Source organism: Schistocerca serialis, chromosome 2 (assembly GCF_023864345.2).
Source record: "Schistocerca serialis cubense isolate TAMUIC-IGC-003099 chromosome 2, iqSchSeri2.2, whole genome shotgun sequence".
In the NCBI taxonomy this organism is placed as follows: domain Eukaryota; kingdom Metazoa; phylum Arthropoda; class Insecta; order Orthoptera; family Acrididae; genus Schistocerca; species Schistocerca serialis.
Genome location: NC_064639.1, coordinates 1,124,496,144 through 1,124,511,237, shown reverse-complemented (window position 1 = coordinate 1,124,511,237; position 15,094 = coordinate 1,124,496,144). Strand labels below are relative to the sequence as shown.

The window sequence follows — 15,094 nt, the reverse complement described above, 5'->3', positions numbered from 1 at the left end:
AACTGTCGCGGTACGAATAGTTTTCCTTCGCCCCTCGTCTCAGTCCGTGCTGCCATGGCGCTAGTCTGCGGGTTTCGTTTCTCAGCATCGTGTGTCTCCATGTCTCGACTTTGCTCGGCTGACGCGAAAGCTGACGCTTGGAAATGGGCATATATGTAGAGGGCAGGTGCGAGAAACGACTGGGAGAGATCAAAAATCGACAAACACACGACAGAATCTTTCATTTTATTGTGGCCACAGATTCGCCCCTTAGTGTACCGAGAGGTAAGAGTGGCGCCAGCGTGCGGGACCGCATCATTATCGCTAAGCAACAGCGAAACCGAAGGAAAAATGCAAAATGAAAGAAGCGAACAGCACATCGAGTTCCCAGCCGAGCACGCATCCAAGTACTAACCACGGCCAACGAATCTTAACGCCGGTGAACATACGAGAACCGCTGCACTACGCGCGGTATGGCCGTTGGCGACAGTATCGCGCAACGTGTAAACATCTTACTTCTTGTGAAGATCGCTTGTTATTTACCTGGCAGTGTCACGCTGGAGGAAGCATTGTCTTTTAGGGGAGAAAAATGAAACGGCACTTGGTGCGGTCGAATACGTGGCCTTTGTGTTCACAGCACGACGCTCTAACTTACTCAGCTATCGAGCTACGCAATGTGGCACGTCTGCAGTCCAATACCCGATCCACCGTCTCATCCACCTTTATTACTGCCCTGACACTCATTTAAACACATATCTGCTTTCCTTCACGTTTGCTCGCCTGATGCTTGGACCCCAAAAACCACAACACAAAGATATCGTAAATGCTGTGAGAATAACCAAGACACAGCAAGCAAAAGTATGTTCGGCTACCGGGAATCGAATCCTGGCCTCGTGGCGAAAGCCATGTCTCCTAGCAGCTTTCCATTCTTTCTGACCGCCAGACAATCAGACTTGCAAGGCAAGCACCATAGTCACTGCCGTCTCTAGTAGTATCTGTGGAACCTGTTCCCGCGTAATTTACTTGTTTTCCCGCATGTATGAAATTGGTAGTTTTGGAATATCTAAAATGCATTGTCAGATGTGGGGTTCGAACCCACGCTCCCCTTAGGGAACCAGAGCTTAAATCTGGCGCCTTAGACCGCTCGGCCAATCTGACGTGTGAGCGCAAAGTCTCTACTACCGTCCTTTCAAGGAATATCTCCAGAGCCTGACGGCGAAATTAGCGTGTTTTCTTTCCTTGTGTGAAGGAATTACGTTGGTTTTAGAGTATTTAAAACGAGTTGTCAGATGTGAGGTTGCACCACAAACCTCCCTTTCGGGAACCACAGCTTAAACATGGTGCCTTAAACCATTGTTTTCCGTCGCCATCTGTCTTGAGTGGAACGAGCAGAACTGTAGTTATCAATATTCACATTGACGCAGAGAAAACAAAAAACGACACAAAAGGCCGTTACCTAGCAACGGCTACGCTGTGCATTTCGCCCTCAGGGGAAGCTAATGATATGCTCCAGGCGAGCATCAAACTAACCAACTTAATATTGTGATACTTAGGCGCTTTCTACTTCTGGATTGGCACACATATGCTGCATCGTCTCTGGATCATCAGTAAGTACGTCACATTAGATATTTGTTTTATCGCCCTGCTGTAAATTAAAGGGCAGTTTTTCAACGGCTGTCAGTTCTGCTTCTAGCTTCACTACATCGCCCTAGCAGCACCTACGCACTGCGTTCAGATGTGCTCACCTCCGCCCTGGCGTTGAGCGCCTACAGCGCCATCGCCTTCGGCCTCTGGTGGCAGGAGGGTAGCCGACACATGAGGGCGTGGGTGGGACGCAGCACAACGCGGTGGTGGTGTAACGGTCAGCATGGTTGCTTCCCAAGCAGTTGATCCGGGTTCGATTCCCGGCCACCGCACAAAACGTACCTTTTTCTTCTACGGGTATTCCACGTAACGAAACGCGATCTTCGAAACTGTGAACTGTCGCGGTACGAATAGTTTTCCTTCGCCCCTCGTCTCAGTCCGTGCTGCCATGGCGCTAGTCTGCGGGTTTCGTTTCTCAGCATCGTGTGTCTCCATGTGTCGACTTGTCTCGACTTTGCTCGGCTGACGCGAAAGCTGACGCTTGGAAATGGGCATATATGTAGAGGGCAGGTGCGAGAAACGACTGGGAGAGATCAAAAATCGACAAACACACGACAGAATCTTTCATTTTATTGTGGCCACAGATTCGCCCCTTAGTGTACCGAGAGGTAAGAGTGGCGCCAGCGTGCGGGACCGCATCATTATCGCTAAGCAACAGCGAAACCGAAGGAAAAATGCAAAATGAAAGAAGCGAACAGCACATCGAGTTCCCAGCCGAGCACGCATCCAAGTACTAACCACGGCCAACGAATCTTAACGCCGGTGAACATACGAGAACCGCTGCACTACGCGCGGTATGGCCGTTGGCGACAGTATCGCGCAACGTGTAAACATCTTACTTCTTGTGAAGATCGCTTGTTATTTACCTGGCAGTGTCACGCTGGAGGAAGCATTGTCTTTTAGGGGAGAAAAATGAAACGGCACTTGGTGCGGTCGAATACGTGGCCTTTGTGTTCACAGCACGACGCTCTAACTTACTCAGCTATCGAGCTACGCAATGTGGCACGTCTGCAGTCCAATACCCGATCCACCGTCTCATCCACCTTTATTACTGCCCTGACACTCATTTAAACACATATCTGCTTTCCTTCACGTTTGCTCGCCTGATGCTTGGACCCCAAAAACCACAACACAAAGATATCGTAAATGCTGTGAGAATAACCAAGACACAGCAAGCAAAAGTATGTTCGGCTACCGGGAATCGAATCCTGGCCTCGTGGCGAAAGCCATGTCTCCTAGCAGCTTTCCATTCTTTCTGACCGCCAGACAATCAGACTTGCAAGGCAAGCACCATAGTCACTGCCGTCTCTAGTAGTATCTGTGGAACCTGTTCCCGCGTAATTTACTTGTTTTCCCGCATGTATGAAATTGGTAGTTTTGGAATATCTAAAATGCATTGTCAGATGTGGGGTTCGAACCCACGCTCCCCTTAGGGAACCAGAGCTTAAATCTGGCGCCTTAGACCGCTCGGCCAATCTGACGTGTGAGCGCAAAGTCTCTACTACCGTCCTTTCAAGGAATATCTCCAGAGCCTGACGGCGAAATTAGCGTGTTTTCTTTCCTTGTGTGAAGGAATTACGTTGGTTTTAGAGTATTTAAAACGAGTTGTCAGATGTGAGGTTGCACCACAAACCTCCCTTTCGGGAACCACAGCTTAAACATGGTGCCTTAAACCATTGTTTTCCGTCGCCATCTGTCTTGAGTGGAACGAGCAGAACTGTAGTTATCAATATTCACATTGACGCAGAGAAAACAAAAAACGACACAAAAGGCCGTTACCTAGCAACGGCTACGCTGTGCATTTCGCCCTCAGGGGAAGCTAATGATATGCTCCAGGCGAGCATCAAACTAACCAACTTAATATTGTGATACTTAGGCGCTTTCTACTTCTGGATTGGCACACATATGCTGCATCGTCTCTGGATCATCAGTAAGTACGTCACATTAGATATTTGTTTTATCGCCCTGCTGTAAATTAAAGGGCAGTTTTTCAACGGCTGTCAGTTCTGCTTCTAGCTTCACTACATCGCCCTAGCAGCACCTACGCACTGCGTTCAGATGTGCTCACCTCCGCCCTGGCGTTGAGCGCCTACAGCGCCATCGCCTTCGGCCTCTGGTGGCAGGAGGGTAGCCGACACATGAGGGCGTGGGTGGGACGCAGCACAACGCGGTGGTGGTGTAACGGTCAGCATGGTTGCTTCCCAAGCAGTTGATCCGGGTTCGATTCCCGGCCACCGCACAAAACGTACCTTTTTCTTCTACGGGTATTCCACGTAACGAAACGCGATCTTCGAAACTGTGAACTGTCGCGGTACGAATAGTTTTCCTTCGCCCCTCGTCTCAGTCCGTGCTGCCATGGCGCTAGTCTGCGGGTTTCGTTTCTCAGCATCGTGTGTCTCCATGTGTCGACTTGTCTCGACTTTGCTCGGCTGACGCGAAAGCTGACGCTTGGAAATGGGCATATATGTAGAGGGCAGGTGCGAGAAACGACTGGGAGAGATCAAAAATCGACAAACACACGACAGAATCTTTCATTTTATTGTGGCCACAGATTCGCCCCTTAGTGTACCGAGAGGTAAGAGTGGCGCCAGCGTGCGGGACCGCATCATTATCGCTAAGCAACAGCGAAACCGAAGGAAAAATGCAAAATGAAAGAAGCGAACAGCACATCGAGTTCCCAGCCGAGCACGCATCCAAGTACTAACCACGGCCAACGAATCTTAACGCCGGTGAACATACGAGAACCGCTGCACTACGCGCGGTATGGCCGTTGGCGACAGTATCGCGCAACGTGTAAACATCTTACTTCTTGTGAAGATCGCTTGTTATTTACCTGGCAGTGTCACGCTGGAGGAAGCATTGTCTTTTAGGGGAGAAAAATGAAACGGCACTTGGTGCGGTCGAATACGTGGCCTTTGTGTTCACAGCACGACGCTCTAACTTACTCAGCTATCGAGCTACGCAATGTGGCACGTCTGCAGTCCAATACCCGATCCACCGTCTCATCCACCTTTATTACTGCCCTGACACTCATTTAAACACATATCTGCTTTCCTTCACGTTTGCTCGCCTGATGCTTGGACCCCAAAAACCACAACACAAAGATATCGTAAATGCTGTGAGAATAACCAAGACACAGCAAGCAAAAGTATGTTCGGCTACCGGGAATCGAATCCTGGCCTCGTGGCGAAAGCCATGTCTCCTAGCAGCTTTCCATTCTTTCTGACCGCCAGACAATCAGACTTGCAAGGCAAGCACCATAGTCACTGCCGTCTCTAGTAGTATCTGTGGAACCTGTTCCCGCGTAATTTACTTGTTTTCCCGCATGTATGAAATTGGTAGTTTTGGAATATCTAAAATGCATTGTCAGATGTGGGGTTCGAACCCACGCTCCCCTTAGGGAACCAGAGCTTAAATCTGGCGCCTTAGACCGCTCGGCCAATCTGACGTGTGAGCGCAAAGTCTCTACTACCGTCCTTTCAAGGAATATCTCCAGAGCCTGACGGCGAAATTAGCGTGTTTTCTTTCCTTGTGTGAAGGAATTACGTTGGTTTTAGAGTATTTAAAACGAGTTGTCAGATGTGAGGTTGCACCACAAACCTCCCTTTCGGGAACCACAGCTTAAACATGGTGCCTTAAACCATTGTTTTCCGTCGCCATCTGTCTTGAGTGGAACGAGCAGAACTGTAGTTATCAATATTCACATTGACGCAGAGAAAACAAAAAACGACACAAAAGGCCGTTACCTAGCAACGGCTACGCTGTGCATTTCGCCCTCAGGGGAAGCTAATGATATGCTCCAGGCGAGCATCAAACTAACCAACTTAATATTGTGATACTTAGGCGCTTTCTACTTCTGGATTGGCACACATATGCTGCATCGTCTCTGGATCATCAGTAAGTACGTCACATTAGATATTTGTTTTATCGCCCTGCTGTAAATTAAAGGGCAGTTTTTCAACGGCTGTCAGTTCTGCTTCTAGCTTCACTACATCGCCCTAGCAGCACCTACGCACTGCGTTCAGATGTGCTCACCTCCGCCCTGGCGTTGAGCGCCTACAGCGCCATCGCCTTCGGCCTCTGGTGGCAGGAGGGTAGCCGACACATGAGGGCGTGGGTGGGACGCAGCACAACGCGGTGGTGGTGTAACGGTCAGCATGGTTGCTTCCCAAGCAGTTGATCCGGGTTCGATTCCCGGCCACCGCACAAAACGTACCTTTTTCTTCTACGGGTATTCCACGTAACGAAACGCGATCTTCCAAACTGTGAACTGTCGCGGTACGAATAGTTTTCCTTCGCCCCTCGTCTCAGTCCGTGCTGCCATGGCGCTAGTCTGCGGGTTTCGTTTCTCAGCATCGTGTGTCTCCATGTGTCGACTTGTCTCGACTTTGCTCGGCTGACGCGAAAGCTGACGCTTGGAAATGGGCATATATGTAGAGGGCAGGTGCGAGAAACGACTGGGAGAGATCAAAAATCGACAAACACACGACAGAATCTTTCATTTTATTGTGGCCACAGATTCGCCCCTTAGTGTACCGAGAGGTAAGAGTGGCGCCAGCGTGCGGGACCGCATCATTATCGCTAAGCAACAGCGAAACCGAAGGAAAAATGCAAAATGAAAGAAGCGAACAGCACATCGAGTTCCCAGCCGAGCACGCATCCAAGTACTAACCACGGCCAACGAATCTTAACGCCGGTGAACATACGAGAACCGCTGCACTACGCGCGGTATGGCCGTTGGCGACAGTATCGCGCAACGTGTAAACATCTTACTTCTTGTGAAGATCGCTTGTTATTTACCTGGCAGTGTCACGCTGGAGGAAGCATTGTCTTTTAGGGGAGAAAAATGAAACGGCACTTGGTGCGGTCGAATACGTGGCCTTTGTGTTCACAGCACGACGCTCTAACTTACTCAGCTATCGAGCTACGCAATGTGGCACGTCTGCAGTCCAATACCCGATCCACCGTCTCATCCACCTTTATTACTGCCCTGACACTCATTTAAACACATATCTGCTTTCCTTCACGTTTGCTCGCCTGATGCTTGGACCCCAAAAACCACAACACAAAGATATCGTAAATGCTGTGAGAATAACCAAGACACAGCAAGCAAAAGTATGTTCGGCTACCGGGAATCGAATCCTGGCCTCGTGGCGAAAGCCATGTCTCCTAGCAGCTTTCCATTCTTTCTGACCGCCAGACAATCAGACTTGCAAGGCAAGCACCATAGTCACTGCCGTCTCTAGTAGTATCTGTGGAACCTGTTCCCGCGTAATTTACTTGTTTTCCCGCATGTATGAAATTGGTAGTTTTGGAATATCTAAAATGCATTGTCAGATGTGGGGTTCGAACCCACGCTCCCCTTAGGGAACCAGAGCTTAAATCTGGCGCCTTAGACCGCTCGGCCAATCTGACGTGTGAGCGCAAAGTCTCTACTACCGTCCTTTCAAGGAATATCTCCAGAGCCTGACGGCGAAATTAGCGTGTTTTCTTTCCTTGTGTGAAGGAATTACGTTGGTTTTAGAGTATTTAAAACGAGTTGTCAGATGTGAGGTTGCACCACAAACCTCCCTTTCGGGAACCACAGCTTAAACATGGTGCCTTAAACCATTGTTTTCCGTCGCCATCTGTCTTGAGTGGAACGAGCAGAACTGTAGTTATCAATATTCACATTGACGCAGAGAAAACAAAAAACGACACAAAAGGCCGTTACCTAGCAACGGCTAAGCTGTGCATTTCGCCCTCAGGGGAAGCTAATGATATGCTCCAGGCGAGCATCAAACTAACCAACTTAATATTGTGATACTTAGGCGCTTTCTACTTCTGGATTGGCACACATATGCTGCATCGTCTCTGGATCATCAGTAAGTACGTCACATTAGATATTTGTTTTATCGCCCTGCTGTAAATTAAAGGGCAGTTTTTCAACGGCTGTCAGTTCTGCTTCTAGCTTCACTACATCGCCCTAGCAGCACCTACGCACTGCGTTCAGATGTGCTCACCTCCGCCCTGGCGTTGAGCGCCTACAGCGCCATCGCCTTCGGCCTCTGGTGGCAGGAGGGTAGCCGACACATGAGGGCGTGGGTGGGACGCAGCACAACGCGGTGGTGGTGTAACGGTCAGCATGGTTGCTTCCCAAGCAGTTGATCCGGGTTCGATTCCCGGCCACCGCACAAAACGTACCTTTTTCTTCTACGGGTATTCCACGTAACGAAACGCGATCTTCCAAACTGTGAACTGTCGCGGTACGAATAGTTTTCCTTCGCCCCTCGTCTCAGTCCGTGCTGCCATGGCGCTAGTCTGCGGGTTTCGTTTCTCAGCATCGTGTGTCTCCATGTCTCGACTTTGCTCGGCTGACGCGAAAGCTGACGCTTGGAAATGGGCATATATGTAGAGGGCAGGTGCGAGAAACGACTGGGAGAGATCAAAAATCGACAAACACACGACAGAATCTTTCATTTTATTGTGGCCACAGATTCGCCCCTTAGTGTACCTAGAGGTAAGAGTGGCGCCAGCGTGCGGGACCGCATCATTATCGCTAAGCAACAGCGAAACCGAAGGAAAAATGCAAAATGAAAGAAGCGAACAGCACATCGAGTTCCCAGCCGAGCACGCATCCAAGTACTAACCACGGCCAACGAATCTTAACGCCGGTGAACATACGAGAACCGCTGCACTACGCGCGGTATGGCCGTTGGCGACAGTATCGCGCAACGTGTAAACATCTTACTTCTTGTGAAGATCGCTTGTTATTTACCTGGCAGTGTCACGCTGGAGGAAGCATTGTCTTTTAGGGGAGAAAAATGAAACGGCACTTGGTGCGGTCGAATACGTGGCCTTTGTGTTCACAGCACGACGCTCTAACTTACTCAGCTATCGAGCTACGCAATGTGGCACGTCTGCAGTCCAATACCCGATCCACCGTCTCATCCACCTTTATTACTGCCCTGACTCTCATTTAAACACATATCTGCTTTCCTTCACGTTTGCTCGCCTGATGCTTGGACCCCAAAAACCACAACACAAAGATATCGTAAATGCTGTGAGAATAACCAAGACACAGCAAGCAAAAGTATGTTCGGCTACCGGGAATCGAATCCTGGCCTCGTGGCGAAAGCCATGTCTCCTAGCAGCTTTCCATTCTTTCTGACCGCCAGACAATCAGACTTGCAAGGCAAGCACCATAGTCACTGCCGTCTCTAGTAGTATCTGTGGAACCTGTTCCCGCGTAATTTACTTGTTTTCCCGCATGTATGAAATTGGTAGTTTTGGAATATCTAAAATGCATTGTCAGATGTGGGGTTCGAACCCACGCTCCCCTTAGGGAACCAGAGCTTAAATCTGGCGCCTTAGACCGCTCGGCCAATCTGACGTGTGAGCGCAAAGTCTCTACTACCGTCCTTTCAAGGAATATCTCCAGAGCCTGACGGCGAAATTAGCGTGTTTTCTTTCCTTGTGTGAAGGAATTACGTTGGTTTTAGAGTATTTAAAACGAGTTGTCAGATGTGAGGTTGCACCACAAACCTCCCTTTCGGGAACCACAGCTTAAACATGGTGCCTTAAACCATTGTTTTCCGTCGCCATCTGTCTTGAGTGGAACGAGCAGAACTGTAGTTATCAATATTCACATTGACGCAGAGAAAACAAAAAACGACACAAAAGGCCGTTACCTAGCAACGGCTACGCTGTGCATTTCGCCCTCAGGGGAAGCTAATGATATGCTCCAGGCGAGCATCAAACTAACCAACTTAATATTGTGATACTTAGGCGCTTTCTACTTCTGGATTGGCACACATATGCTGCATCGTCTCTGGATCATCAGTAAGTACGTCACATTAGATATTTGTTTTATCGCCCTGCTGTAAATTAAAGGGCAGTTTTTCAACGGCTGTCAGTTCTGCTTCTAGCTTCACTACATCGCCCTAGCAGCACCTACGCACTGCGTTCAGATGTGCTCACCTCCGCCCTGGCGTTGAGCGCCTACAGCGCCATCGCCTTCGGCCTCTGGTGGCAGGAGGGTAGCCGACACATGAGGGCGTGGGTGGGACGCAGCACAACGCGGTGGTGGTGTAACGGTCAGCATGGTTGCTTCCCAAGCAGTTGATCCGGGTTCGATTCCCGGCCACCGCACAAAACGTACCTTTTTCTTCTACGGGTATTCCACGTAACGAAACGCGATCTTCGAAACTGTGAACTGTCGCGGTACGAATAGTTTTCCTTCGCCCCTCGTCTCAGTCCGTGCTGCCATGGCGCTAGTCTGCGGGTTTCGTTTCTCAGCATCGTGTGTCTCCATGTCTCGACTTTGCTCGGCTGACGCGAAAGCTGACGCTTGGAAATGGGCATATATGTAGAGGGCAGGTGCGAGAAACGACTGGGAGAGATCAAAAATCGACAAACACACGACAGAATCTTTCATTTTATTGTGGCCACAGATTCGCCCCTTAGTGTACCGAGAGGTAAGAGTGGCGCCAGCGTGCGGGACCGCATCATTATCGCTAAGCAACAGCGAAACCGAAGGAAAAATGCAAAATGAAAGAAGCGAACAGCACATCGAGTTCCCAGCCGAGCACGCATCCAAGTACTAACCACGGCCAACGAATCTTAACGCCGGTGAACATACGAGAACCGCTGCACTACGCGCGGTATGGCCGTTGGCGACAGTATCGCGCAACGTGTAAACATCTTACTTCTTGTGAAGATCGCTTGTTATTTACCTGGCAGTGTCACGCTGGAGGAAGCATTGTCTTTTAGGGGAGAAAAATGAAACGGCACTTGGTGCGGTCGAATACGTGGCCTTTGTGTTCACAGCACGACGCTCTAACTTACTCAGCTATCGAGCTACGCAATGTGGCACGTCTGCAGTCCAATACCCGATCCACCGTCTCATCCACCTTTATTACTGCCCTGACACTCATTTAAACACATATCTGCTTTCCTTCACGTTTGCTCGCCTGATGCTTGGACCCCAAAAACCACAACACAAAGATATCGTAAATGCTGTGAGAATAACCAAGACACAGCAAGCAAAAGTATGTTCGGCTACCGGGAATCGAATCCTGGCCTCGTGGCGAAAGCCATGTCTCCTAGCAGCTTTCCATTCTTTCTGACCGCCAGACAATCAGACTTGCAAGGCAAGCACCATAGTCACTGCCGTCTCTAGTAGTATCTGTGGAACCTGTTCCCGCGTAATTTACTTGTTTTCCCGCATGTATGAAATTGGTAGTTTTGGAATATCTAAAATGCATTGTCAGATGTGGGGTTCGAACCCACGCTCCCCTTAGGGAACCAGAGCTTAAATCTGGCGCCTTAGACCGCTCGGCCAATCTGACGTGTGAGCGCAAAGTCTCTACTACCGTCCTTTCAAGGAATATCTCCAGAGCCTGACGGCGAAATTAGCGTGTTTTCTTTCCTTGTGTGAAGGAATTACGTTGGTTTTAGAGTATTTAAAACGAGTTGTCAGATGTGAGGTTGCACCACAAACCTCCCTTTCGGGAACCACAGCTTAAACATGGTGCCTTAAACCATTGTTTTCCGTCGCCATCTGTCTTGAGTGGAACGAGCAGAACTGTAGTTATCAATATTCACATTGACGCAGAGAAAACAAAAAACGACACAAAAGGCCGTTACCTAGCAACGGCTAAGCTGTGCATTTCGCCCTCAGGGGAAGCTAATGATATGCTCCAGGCGAGCATCAAACTAACCAACTTAATATTGTGATACTTAGGCGCTTTCTACTTCTGGATTGGCACACATATGCTGCATCGTCTCTGGATCATCAGTAAGTACGTCACATTAGATATTTGTTTTATCGCCCTGCTGTAAATTAAAGGGCAGTTTTTCAACGGCTGTCAGTTCTGCTTCTAGCTTCACTACATCGCCCTAGCAGCACCTACGCACTGCGTTCAGATGTGCTCACCTCCGCCCTGGCGTTGAGCGCCTACAGCGCCATCGCCTTCGGCCTCTGGTGGCAGGAGGGTAGCCGACACATGAGGGCGTGGGTGGGACGCAGCACAACGCGGTGGTGGTGTAACGGTCAGCATGGTTGCTTCCCAAGCAGTTGATCCGGGTTCGATTCCCGGCCACCGCACAAAACGTACCTTTTTCTTCTACGGGTATTCCACGTAACGAAACGCGATCTTCCAAACTGTGAACTGTCGCGGTACGAATAGTTTTCCTTCGCCCCTCGTCTCAGTCCGTGCTGCCATGGCGCTAGTCTGCGGGTTTCGTTTCTCAGCATCGTGTGTCTCCATGTCTCGACTTTGCTCGGCTGACGCGAAAGCTGACGCTTGGAAATGGGCATATATGTAGAGGGCAGGTGCGAGAAACGACTGGGAGAGATCAAAAATCGACAAACACACGACAGAATCTTTCATTTTATTGTGGCCACAGATTCGCCCCTTAGTGTACCTAGAGGTAAGAGTGGCGCCAGCGTGCGGGACCGCATCATTATCGCTAAGCAACAGCGAAACCGAAGGAAAAATGCAAAATGAAAGAAGCGAACAGCACATCGAGTTCCCAGCCGAGCACGCATCCAAGTACTAACCACGGCCAACGAATCTTAACGCCGGTGAACATACGAGAACCGCTGCACTACGCGCGGTATGGCCGTTGGCGACAGTATCGCGCAACGTGTAAACATCTTACTTCTTGTGAAGATCGCTTGTTATTTACCTGGCAGTGTCACGCTGGAGGAAGCATTGTCTTTTAGGGGAGAAAAATGAAACGGCACTTGGTGCGGTCGAATACGTGGCCTTTGTGTTCACAGCACGACGCTCTAACTTACTCAGCTATCGAGCTACGCAATGTGGCACGTCTGCAGTCCAATACCCGATCCACCGTCTCATCCACCTTTATTACTGCCCTGACTCTCATTTAAACACATATCTGCTTTCCTTCACGTTTGCTCGCCTGATGCTTGGACCCCAAAAACCACAACACAAAGATATCGTAAATGCTGTGAGAATAACCAAGACACAGCAAGCAAAAGTATGTTCGGCTACCGGGAATCGAATCCTGGCCTCGTGGCGAAAGCCATGTCTCCTAGCAGCTTTCCATTCTTTCTGACCGCCAGACAATCAGACTTGCAAGGCAAGCACCATAGTCACTGCCGTCTCTAGTAGTATCTGTGGAACCTGTTCCCGCGTAATTTACTTGTTTTCCCGCATGTATGAAATTGGTAGTTTTGGAATATCTAAAATGCATTGTCAGATGTGGGGTTCGAACCCACGCTCCCCTTAGGGAACCAGAGCTTAAATCTGGCGCCTTAGACCGCTCGGCCAATCTGACGTGTGAGCGCAAAGTCTCTACTACCGTCCTTTCAAGGAATATCTCCAGAGCCTGACGGCGAAATTAGCGTGTTTTCTTTCCTTGTGTGAAGGAATTACGTTGGTTTTAGAGTATTTAAAACGAGTTGTCAGATGTGAGGTTGCACCACAAACCTCCCTTTCGGGAACCACAGCTTAAACATGGTGCCTTAAACCATTGTTTTCCGTCGCCATCTGTCTTGAGTGGAACGAGCAGAACTGTAGTTATCAATATTCACATTGACGCAGAGAAAACAAAAAACGACACAAAAGGCCGTTACCTAGCAACGGCTACGCTGTGCATTTCGCCCTCAGGGGAAGCTAATGATATGCTCCAGGCGAGCATCAAACTAACCAACTTAATATTGTGATACTTAGGCGCTTTCTACTTCTGGATTGGCACACATATGCTGCATCGTCTCTGGATCATCAGTAAGTACGTCACATTAGATATTTGTTTTATCGCCCTGCTGTAAATTAAAGGGCAGTTTTTCAACGGCTGTCAGTTCTGCTTCTAGCTTCACTACATCGCCCTAGCAGCACCTACGCACTGCGTTCAGATGTGCTCACCTCCGCCCTGGCGTTGAGCGCCTACAGCGCCATCGCCTTCGGCCTCTGGTGGCAGGAGGGTAGCCGACACATGAGGGCGTGGGTGGGACGCAGCACAACGCGGTGGTGGTGTAACGGTCAGCATGGTTGCTTCCCAAGCAGTTGATCCGGGTTCGATTCCCGGCCACCGCACAAAACGTACCTTTTTCTTCTACGGGTATTCCACGTAACGAAACGCGATCTTCGAAACTGTGAACTGTCGCGGTACGAATAGTTTTCCTTCGCCCCTCGTCTCAGTCCGTGCTGCCATGGCGCTAGTCTGCGGGTTTCGTTTCTCAGCATCGTGTGTCTCCATGTCTCGACTTTGCTCGGCTGACGCGAAAGCTGACGCTTGGAAATGGGCATATATGTAGAGGGCAGGTGCGAGAAACGACTGGGAGAGATCAAAAATCGACAAACACACGACAGAATCTTTCATTTTATTGTGGCCACAGATTCGCCCCTTAGTGTACCGAGAGGTAAGAGTGGCGCCAGCGTGCGGGACCGCATCATTATCGCTAAGCAACAGCGAAACCGAAGGAAAAATGCAAAATGAAAGAAGCGAACAGCACATCGAGTTCCCAGCCGAGCACGCATCCAAGTACTAACCACGGCCAACGAATCTTAACGCCGGTGAACATACGAGAACCGCTGCACTACGCGCGGTATGGCCGTTGGCGACAGTATCGCGCAACGTGTAAACATCTTACTTCTTGTGAAGATCGCTTGTTATTTACCTGGCAGTGTCACGCTGGAGGAAGCATTGTCTTTTAGGGGAGAAAAATGAAACGGCACTTGGTGCGGTCGAATACGTGGCCTTTGTGTTCACAGCACGACGCTCTAACTTACTCAGCTATCGAGCTACGCAATGTGGCACGTCTGCAGTCCAATACCCGATCCACCGTCTCATCCACCTTTATTACTGCCCTGACTCTCATTTAAACACATATCTGCTTTCCTTCACGTTTGCTCGCCTGATGCTTGGACCCCAAAAACCACAACACAAAGATATCGTAAATGCTGTGAGAATAACCAAGACACAGCAAGCAAAAGTATGTTCGGCTACCGGGAATCGAATCCTGGCCTCGTGGCGAAAGCCATGTCTCCTAGCAGCTTTCCATTCTTTCTGACCGCCAGACAATCAGACTTGCAAGGCAAGCACCATAGTCACTGCCGTCTCTAGTAGTATCTGTGGAACCTGTTCCCGCGTAATTTACTTGTTTTCCCGCATGTATGAAATTGGTAGTTTTGGAATATCTAAAATACATTGTCAGATGTGGGGTTCGAACACACGCTTCCCTTAGGGAACCAGAGCTTAAATCTGGCGCCTTAGACCGCTCGGCCAATCTGACGTGTGAGCGCAAAGTCTCTACTACCGTCCTTTCAAGGAATATCTCCAGAGCCTGACGGCGAAATTAGCGTGTTTTCTTTCCTTGTGTGAAGGAATTACGTTGGTTTTAGAGTATTTAAAACGAGTTGTCAGATGTGAGGTTGCACCACAAACCTCCCTTTCGGGAACCACAGCTTAAACATGGTGCCTTAAACCATTGTTTTCCGTCGCCATCTGTCTTGAGTGGAAC

At 49.5% G+C, this 15,094-nt stretch overlaps 15 non-coding genes across 15 annotated transcripts; 7 read left to right on the top strand and 8 right to left on the bottom strand.

Moving 5' to 3' along the window:
- Positions 1–1,053: 1,053 nt before the first annotated feature.
- Positions 1,054–1,137, bottom strand: Trnal-uaa (transfer RNA leucine (anticodon UAA)). The gene has a single exon. It is a non-coding gene; the product is annotated as a tRNA-Leu (tRNA).
- Positions 1,138–1,823: 686 nt separating this feature from the next.
- Positions 1,824–1,895, top strand: Trnag-ccc (transfer RNA glycine (anticodon CCC)). Its single transcript has one exon. It is a non-coding gene; the product is annotated as a tRNA-Gly (tRNA).
- Positions 1,896–3,020: 1,125 nt separating this feature from the next.
- Trnal-uaa (transfer RNA leucine (anticodon UAA)) lies at positions 3,021–3,104 on the bottom strand. Its single transcript has one exon. It is a non-coding gene; the product is annotated as a tRNA-Leu (tRNA).
- Positions 3,105–3,790: 686 nt separating this feature from the next.
- Positions 3,791–3,862, top strand: Trnag-ccc (transfer RNA glycine (anticodon CCC)). The gene has a single exon. It is a non-coding gene; the product is annotated as a tRNA-Gly (tRNA).
- Positions 3,863–4,987: 1,125 nt separating this feature from the next.
- Trnal-uaa (transfer RNA leucine (anticodon UAA)) lies at positions 4,988–5,071 on the bottom strand. The gene has a single exon. It is a non-coding gene; the product is annotated as a tRNA-Leu (tRNA).
- Positions 5,072–5,757: 686 nt separating this feature from the next.
- Trnag-ccc (transfer RNA glycine (anticodon CCC)) lies at positions 5,758–5,829 on the top strand. The gene has a single exon. It is a non-coding gene; the product is annotated as a tRNA-Gly (tRNA).
- A 1,125-nt stretch (positions 5,830–6,954) lies between these two features.
- On the bottom strand, positions 6,955–7,038 carry Trnal-uaa (transfer RNA leucine (anticodon UAA)). The gene has a single exon. It is a non-coding gene; the product is annotated as a tRNA-Leu (tRNA).
- Positions 7,039–7,724: 686 nt separating this feature from the next.
- Trnag-ccc (transfer RNA glycine (anticodon CCC)) lies at positions 7,725–7,796 on the top strand. The gene has a single exon. It is a non-coding gene; the product is annotated as a tRNA-Gly (tRNA).
- Positions 7,797–8,911: 1,115 nt separating this feature from the next.
- On the bottom strand, positions 8,912–8,995 carry Trnal-uaa (transfer RNA leucine (anticodon UAA)). The gene has a single exon. It is a non-coding gene; the product is annotated as a tRNA-Leu (tRNA).
- A 686-nt stretch (positions 8,996–9,681) lies between these two features.
- Positions 9,682–9,753, top strand: Trnag-ccc (transfer RNA glycine (anticodon CCC)). Its single transcript has one exon. It is a non-coding gene; the product is annotated as a tRNA-Gly (tRNA).
- A 1,115-nt stretch (positions 9,754–10,868) lies between these two features.
- Trnal-uaa (transfer RNA leucine (anticodon UAA)) lies at positions 10,869–10,952 on the bottom strand. The gene has a single exon. It is a non-coding gene; the product is annotated as a tRNA-Leu (tRNA).
- Positions 10,953–11,638: 686 nt separating this feature from the next.
- Trnag-ccc (transfer RNA glycine (anticodon CCC)) lies at positions 11,639–11,710 on the top strand. The gene has a single exon. It is a non-coding gene; the product is annotated as a tRNA-Gly (tRNA).
- Positions 11,711–12,825: 1,115 nt separating this feature from the next.
- On the bottom strand, positions 12,826–12,909 carry Trnal-uaa (transfer RNA leucine (anticodon UAA)). The gene has a single exon. It is a non-coding gene; the product is annotated as a tRNA-Leu (tRNA).
- A 686-nt stretch (positions 12,910–13,595) lies between these two features.
- On the top strand, positions 13,596–13,667 carry Trnag-ccc (transfer RNA glycine (anticodon CCC)). The gene has a single exon. It is a non-coding gene; the product is annotated as a tRNA-Gly (tRNA).
- Positions 13,668–14,782: 1,115 nt separating this feature from the next.
- Trnal-uaa (transfer RNA leucine (anticodon UAA)) lies at positions 14,783–14,866 on the bottom strand. The gene has a single exon. It is a non-coding gene; the product is annotated as a tRNA-Leu (tRNA).
- Positions 14,867–15,094: the final 228 nt, after the last annotated feature.